Here is a 7,912-nt window from a genome sequence, read left to right on the forward strand (position 1 = left end):
CCGAAAATAGCAGATCTACAAGCCCACGTGTTGCAGCGCTGTGTTGTTGGCTTGAAGATTGGCTATTTTCAACAGAGCAGATCTACATGCCCACAAGGGGTTGCAGCACGTGTTGTTGGCTTGTAGATCTGCTATTTTCTGCAAATGTTCCCCCCAGAATAGGGGGGGGGGTTCTTTTAATCATCTGGGGACCCCCCAAAATAATTTGGGGATCCCCTGGGTGTCCCGACCCCCAGTTTGAGAACCACTGACCTAGAGGATGTTAGCCTTATTAATCTGGTACTGATAATTGATTTGGTTTTCAACATTCTTAGTACAAAACAAAATATGTTTTGGTCTCTTTACTTACTGTATGTGCATTGTAGAAATTGCTTTTTCAATCTATGTTCCCATCATGTTAACCTTTCAGGTCAGAACACAGCTCATTAACTTGTATATTTGTAAAATGTATAGCAGTGAATTACAGATTTATATTTCAAGACACAATTATATGATAACATAAGGTGCACCTTTATTGACTCCCAGAGGGGAAAATTCAATATAAAGTATTATAATACAACAACATTTCAGTATGAATAACCTACATGGTTATCAATTACTACATAATTGATAACCATGTTTTGCATTAGTTCTGTTATTAGTCGTCTTGTCTTTTCCCAAAAAATAGTGGTAAGGTGATCTGACTGCAAATACAAATACAAGCCTATTAATTTATTCAAATACACTGGCGTGATAGCTTGGCTCATGTGCTCATTTGTGGTGTATCCCCCTGGAGACAAATGCACCAATACAAGGCTATGGTAACAGTCATGTATACTGTTCACTTAATATCAGAATACTGATTGATTTAAGCTGTTACAATTCCAAACATGCAAACATGACCCACTTTAATTACTTCAGTCTATATTAGTGACTAGTATTACAATATTATTAGTTCTGGCCAAGGTTCTGGCCAAGCCTGCCTTGGCAAAATTAATGTTTCACCAAAGTTGAACTCAAATGCAAGGCATGTAATGTGTATTATTTTCATCAGCTTCACACCTCCTGCATAGTAAAATCCTCAGTGTTAATTTAACCAAGAGTGTACAAATGTAACCAAATGCACCCGTTACAGGTACACTGGGTTACAATTAAACACACACTTATAGTTTAACACTGAGGATTTTACTATGTGATTGGTAGAATAATGTTTCTCATGTTGTTCCTGCAATCACACACACTGTTCCTACAGCCATAGAACCATGTCAGTCATAATTATGTGGGGTTGGGGGTGCAGTTATGCTTGAGGAGAGGCAGGGACAACGTCACACAACGTCCTGCTCCAGAACATCTACTAGGTGGCTGGGATGAGTGTAGGTGCTCTCTGGTGTGAGAGGAGAAACGAGATGTACATCTGTTCGTCAGAGGACAAGCAGCAGGCCCTGAATGCAAAAAGGATATGTACATATAAAATATTAGATTTTCATCAGTCTATTTTGAACATCACACATAAAATCTGAATTATTTATTCTTCTATGTACACCGTCTTGCACACAGAAGTACATTTGACTTGGTGAGGTTGGTGTACTGCAATAAGCAGACAAACGTGACGTTTTGCTCATAAAATGTCAATGTCATGAGAATGGATTTTTATTGCATTCATGTGTGAAAAGCTTGACTTACAAATATATTGATCCTAAATGGAAATTTTGCTCTGGAACCAAATGGACCAGTAAGCGTTTGAAATGAAATACAAGATGTGATATAATACAATACAACACAAGACATACCTGCTACTGGTGTCTGCAGGCTGGTATCCACGCTGTCCGGTTGTCAGGACCCCCCCCCCCCCCACACACACACACACACACAGGTGTTATTATTATAATTAAAAAATGGCAGATCTACAAGCTCATAACAAGCGCACAATTATATGTCTCATTTAATGCCCTAATGCAGGGGTCTTCAACGTTTTCCAGGCCAAGGACCCCTTAGCTGAGATGAAGCAGGGACCCCCACTACTTATTGTATAACATTGTGTGCAGATTAAACTTTTTCATAGATTTCATAGATAGCTTCATAGACTTATCAACATGAATCCAACAGTGATGATATTGCTGTCGTGTATTTTCAGACAGTTAACCACTTAAAAACCCTAAATCAGGGGTCTTCAACCTTTTCAGGCCAGGGACCCCCAAACTGATGGGGAGATGGAGCAGGGACCCCTACCCTACGAGGCTACCACATACATTGTATATTTATGTATACAATTGTGTTTTATATTGCCTGCTCCTACGCACCTGCCCCAGTAGGTGTGCAAAATAACAATTCTCTACAAAATATGTATAAACATAAACATACCATGTTATTGTGCATTGTGCCTCCATTTATCTGTTTGCTATGGATTCATGTTATGTTTAAAGACAATTTGACATTTTGGGGGATAAAAGGTAAAAAAAAAAGGAAGAAAAAAAATCAAACTAAAATATTGTTTAATCAAACAACAATTTCGCGGACCCCCTGCAGTACCTCCGCGGACCCCCTAGGGGTCACGGACCCCCTGTTGAAGACCTCTGCCCTAAATAATTGTAGGCTACGTAGCCTACTTGATCTGCTCCTTTTCCCTCTACATCAAACCTCTTTGCTAAAATAGCCGATCTATAAGCTCACAATGTGAGCTGCTATTTTTGGCTAATGTTCCCCTCAGAAAAAGGAATTCTAGGGTTCTGGACTGGTTAATGTAAAAAAAAAAAAAGTTCCTATCACACAAACATCCCCCCTGTAGTAACTCTGAGGACGCCCTAGGGGTCTCGGACCCCCTAGGGGTCCCGGACCCCCTGTTGAAGACCCCTGCTTAATGTAATGGGTTACATAAAGGGGAGCTAAGTTGCTAAAGATGGCTAACAACAACAGTAAAATAGTTTTTACGTCAAATGTAACCATATAAATCTTAATCTTAATGAAATATAAAATATAGTCTCTCAGGATCTAATGAGCATATATAGTGATCGGTGATAATGTTATTCACACTCAGCCTATAAACCATGATGATGCTAACGCGCTAGCATCGTTATCATGGTTCTTCCTTTAATTTCTACATAATAAATAAGCTAAATATTATTTAAAATATGAAATATAAAATCGGGTCTTATAGGGTCTAATTGGAGCATAATAGTGATCAGTGATTATGTTATTCATACCCCACTCAGCCTGTAAACCCCTGTTAATATGACGTTAGCATAGTCGTTAGCATGGTCCTGCTACATAATAAACTAAGCTAAATGTATTTCAAATAATATAAAAATTAAATAATATATGATGAGTCTTTCTTAGGGACCAGTCGAAATTTACATAAGGGGGGGCATGGAGGAAAATAGGGGAGGGTCATGCCTTTCTAATTTTGGTCCAAGGGAGGGTCAGCTAATTTTACTTTGAATCCAAGGGAGGGTCATGCAATTTTGAATTGATAAAATAGTCCGTTTTTTATATACCTTTTTAGTACAGCAGAACAGTGGTCAATGAGCCCTCTCCATTTCAAAGGATACAAAGAATTCAAATCAACTAACACCTTGTCTATTTAGAATCAATGACGGTCGTTAACAAGCCATCAACGCACAGCGAGTGTGAACGACCCAGTCAAATCTATTCAGCGTCTTAACGATGGTGGTTGAACAATTAAGCAAAACTTCAACAGGCGTTATTGGAGAGATGCATTATAAATAGGCCTACTATAACTGGATATTCATAATCATTTGAAGTAATTATGTGCATGTGATTAATGTGGATCTATATGGACAGTTGTGTATAGATGCCTAGCTCCACAAGTAAAACCAGAAGCATCAGGCCATAATTGATAGCCTAATTTGTTTTATGTAGGCAACAGTGTAGTTGTAGTCACTGTAGTTGATAATTAAAAGGGCAGAGTGACAAAAGTTTTAAACTACTGGTTACCAAATATTCAACTTTCTTCAATCTGACCAGGATTCAATGGGTTTCCCACATGTAAGATGAGAACACTATCCATTCTGCTACCACTACTACAGATACACTGTGCATTTAGCAAGACTGACTACACTACAGCAATGTTCTAATCAATGTGGAAAGCAAAACATTGGACATATCAGTTTTAAATGTCATGTTGTATTTGATGGGGAGGGTTAGGGGTGTCAAGAATTTCACAATACGATACATGATGTTGGGCATGATATCGATATGATATATTATTAATGTTCTTTTCTCATGTATCATCAACATTGGCCATCATCTTATAAATAACGTTATAAAGCAAGTTAGAAACAATTACAAAGTGCTTTGTACACACAAATAAATACATTTGTGCAAGCTTAATGGAGAAGTGAAGTTCTCACTAACTATAAACCCATTGTTTCAGAGGACAGATAGACACTAATATAACAAATATAATATAATATAAGACTGCATAACTATAAATTCCACAAACCTCGTATTTTTGTCATCTGGACTTTACCAACCAAGTGCAGCCTAGTTATTTCCAACAGCTAAAAAAAATCTATAATACCAGATACAGTATAATACAATCTTAGATTAGATGTAGGCCTATTTGAGAGTGCAGATGCATGTCACATTAACGAGCGTCAACGAGCATCAGCTGACGCACAACACCTCCCCTCTGCAGTGCTTTAAACTGAAAGTGACTGACTGGAGTCTGTTTCATTTCTCTCCAAAATACCTTGAATATGATGGAGGACATGATTAATAATTACTATGATTATGATAAGCTTTACATTTCATATCATACAGTAAAAACTCCTAACTTTCACCGGCAAATTTTTATTAAAAAAACAATTAAAAAAATACTACGATACAGTATGACATCATGACAATACCTATCATCACATTTTAATACCACGATAGGCTATATCGTGACACAATATATCGTGACACTTCTAGGCGGGGAGGGTTACTCTTTTTTTGTAATCACTTGGGGAGGGTCATTGATTTTTTTTTTTGTCAAAGGGAGGGTCATGGCATTTTAGATCAGGGCACATACATTTCCTCCATGCCCCCCCTTATGTAAATTTCGACTGGTCCCTTAGGTCTAATACTGTTCAGTGTTTAGTGATTATGCCCCAGTAATAAGGATAAGGATAATTCCTTTTAACAGGTCGTTCATGAAAGTCCTTGCGGTCTTGTTTCCAATGAGAACCTGTGAGCAATTGGGGTTAAGAGTCTTGCTCAGGGACAAATTTCATATCATCGGCACAGATGCTGGGATAGCCTGGAACCGAACCTGGGGCAACCAGGGCCAGCTGGTTCCCTAGGCGGGCTCACTAACCACTCAGCTATGGCCGCCCCTGTAATCATTATAGGCAATTGATTATAGGCACTTTACCTGTATGCTCTGCTGCAGTGATGTCCTCACGCACTGTTTTTGCAAGTGACGCTAGCCTAAGACTGGACAAAAATACGTCACAAATGACACGCGGCCACAAGCTGAAAAAGAGGAGTCACACATGTGTAGAAATCAGATCCACAAGCGTAATGTGTGCGTCACTTGTAAAAGGCAATGCACACATGTGTAGAAATCAGATCCACAAGCGTATATTGCGTCACTTGTAAAAGGCATGCACACATGTGTAGAAATCAGATCCACAAGCGTATATTGTGCGTCGTAGTTACAGAGCTCGATTTTTTTTTTTACTTGCAGATACCAGAAAACACGAGTGAAGCAGTCAAAACATTTGTGAATTCATTTGCGAGTTATTAGCCATAAAGATTATTTGCCAGGTGTAAATTACAAAGTTGGAGAGGGAGGAATTGGACATTATTGCGCTTGTAAAAAAGCGAACCACAAATGTAAAAAAAACTCTCGTAATTACAGAGGTCAATTTTATATTTACAAATCTTTTTTTTTTTTTTTACCACACTACAAAATACTGTGAGGTGCCCGAAAATACAAGTGAAAGATGGATAAATACGAGTGAACAATGGATAATATTTGTGATGTCACCCAATATACGAGTGAGAGATGGAGAAATACGAGTGACCAACAAAGATCTTTGCAGATAATAAAGTCCAATATTATCTTCCATACATCGGCCGGTCAGCGCGGGCACTCGCAAGCTCGCAATGCGTTAGTGTGCTATATGGTGTACTTGCTATCAAACTATAGAGCTGCTATTTACACACACACAAAACAACAACAAACCACAGCACAGCACAGCACCCCCTCCCCCCACACACAACAAGTTGTTAACCACAAACACACACCACCAACAACAACAACCAAAAACACACACCAACAACCACACACACACACACACACACACACACACACACACACACACACACACACACACACACACACACACACACACACACACACACACACACACACACAGAGTACACAGCTTGTAGATCTTCTACTTTCACCCAGAACAGTGACGAGGCTGGTCCGGGGACCCCCGGCCGGGCCGCGGGGGGTCCCCCGACCACGCTTTGAGCCCCATGCAGAAACCAGTTTAATAAAACTCCTGTAATTATAATAAAACGGCAGATCTACAAGCTTGTATAGATCTGCTGTTTTCCAAACAAACTGGGGGCTAAAGTCAGAAACAAACGTAGATCAGTTTTATATCATTATGATTATATCAGATCTATTAGAGTAGTGATAAATCTGACCTTTGAACGCCTCGTTGAATCCAAAACGATGCCGAATAAAAAAACAAACAAAACAACAGTCTTCCCCTTCCTCCCGGAAGTAGAACACAGCTGTGTTACGCACCATGCGAACACTTCCGGGAAGCTGTGACGTCACCTAGAAACCTCATTGGCCTCTGCAGTTCATTGGAGCGACCCAAGCCCCCAGAGTTGCTGAGAAACATTGAAGCTGCCACCCCAGTGGCCAAAGCTGGAACTGCAGGCGGGGAGAAATACATGCACGCGCAAAACATACTGACAGATATTTATATTTATACATATAAATATGTAAACATATTATACATACATACATATGCATTTACATATAAATATGCATCTCGAGTGTATTTAATAAATATCTCGCGTTCAATCCTTGACACACGGGCTGCCGTAGAACGCAAAAAGGACACTAGTGCGCATGCTCATAACTCTATGGGGATACAAAATCGAACCAATAATTCTACTTCCGGCAGGTTTCCGGGTGCTTCAAAACGCCACTGAGCACATTCATTGAAATGATAGCTGGGCAATCCGCCCTCTAGTTATATTATACCTCTATGGGAGCGACCTGTTTGCTTCCGCCCTCCCTCCTGCCAGACGGACGCCTCAGAGGCGGAGGCGGTGTCTACCTTTATATGTCTATGTTTGTATGTCTACTTCGCAGCCGATAGCAGATATACAAGATAGAAAAATAGCTAAAATAGGAAAAAAAAAAGATAGAAAAAAAACTCATATCGTATGAGCTTGTAGATCTGCTATTTTTTAGGAAAGAAATGTGTGCAAATCTTAGAATATATATGTATATATATACATACACTTTTAACTAAAATCTTTGCTTCTGGGGGTCCCTGGAACAAAATATTTTTAGATGGGGGGTCCGTGGCTAAATACATATAATTTTGGGTAGTCCTTGACATGAAAACGTTTGTGAACCACTGATTATAGCGACATAGTTTTATTTTTATTTGTATATATATATTATAAAACTGTTAGGATTTAGAAGATATTTGTAGAATTCCCTGAAACAAAGATTTGTGTTAAAAATGTTCGCTCTAAAAATATACATATATTCAAAGATTTGCCACGATTTTTCAATACACTGTGAACTTCTTAGTTGTGGCCTACAAGGCTCTGGTCTGAACCAGTAAATGGCTCTGGTCTGATCCAATTACGGACAAACGGTAATGACTATCAAAATTCCGCTTGGAGATGTTCATTGCATGGGTCCAGAGATCATGTGTACCGATTTTTGTGG

The 7,912-nt window shown here is 39.2% G+C and overlaps 1 protein-coding gene and 1 long non-coding RNA gene across 2 annotated transcripts in view; both read right to left on the minus strand.

Moving 5' to 3' along the window:
* Positions 1 to 6,700, minus strand: part of LOC308105739 (uncharacterized protein) — a 46,393-nt gene extending 39,693 nt beyond the window's left edge. Inside the window, exon 1 of the mRNA XM_080456668.1 lies at positions 6,640 to 6,700. The gene's annotated coding sequence lies outside the window, so the exon portion shown is untranslated. The remainder of the gene's footprint in view (positions 1 to 6,639) is intronic.
* On the minus strand, positions 1,329 to 5,418 carry LOC308106199. The gene is made up of 3 exons (XR_013934979.1): positions 5,351 to 5,418; positions 1,770 to 1,801; positions 1,329 to 1,421 (listed from the first exon to the last, which is right to left on the minus strand). It is a non-coding gene; the product is annotated as an uncharacterized lncRNA (long non-coding RNA).
* Positions 6,701 to 7,912: the final 1,212 nt, after the last annotated feature.

The sequence above is a fragment of the Gymnoscopelus braueri genome, assembly GCF_963280865.1.
Source record: "Gymnoscopelus braueri genome assembly, chromosome: 18".
In the NCBI taxonomy this organism is placed as follows: domain Eukaryota; kingdom Metazoa; phylum Chordata; class Actinopteri; order Myctophiformes; family Myctophidae; genus Gymnoscopelus; species Gymnoscopelus braueri.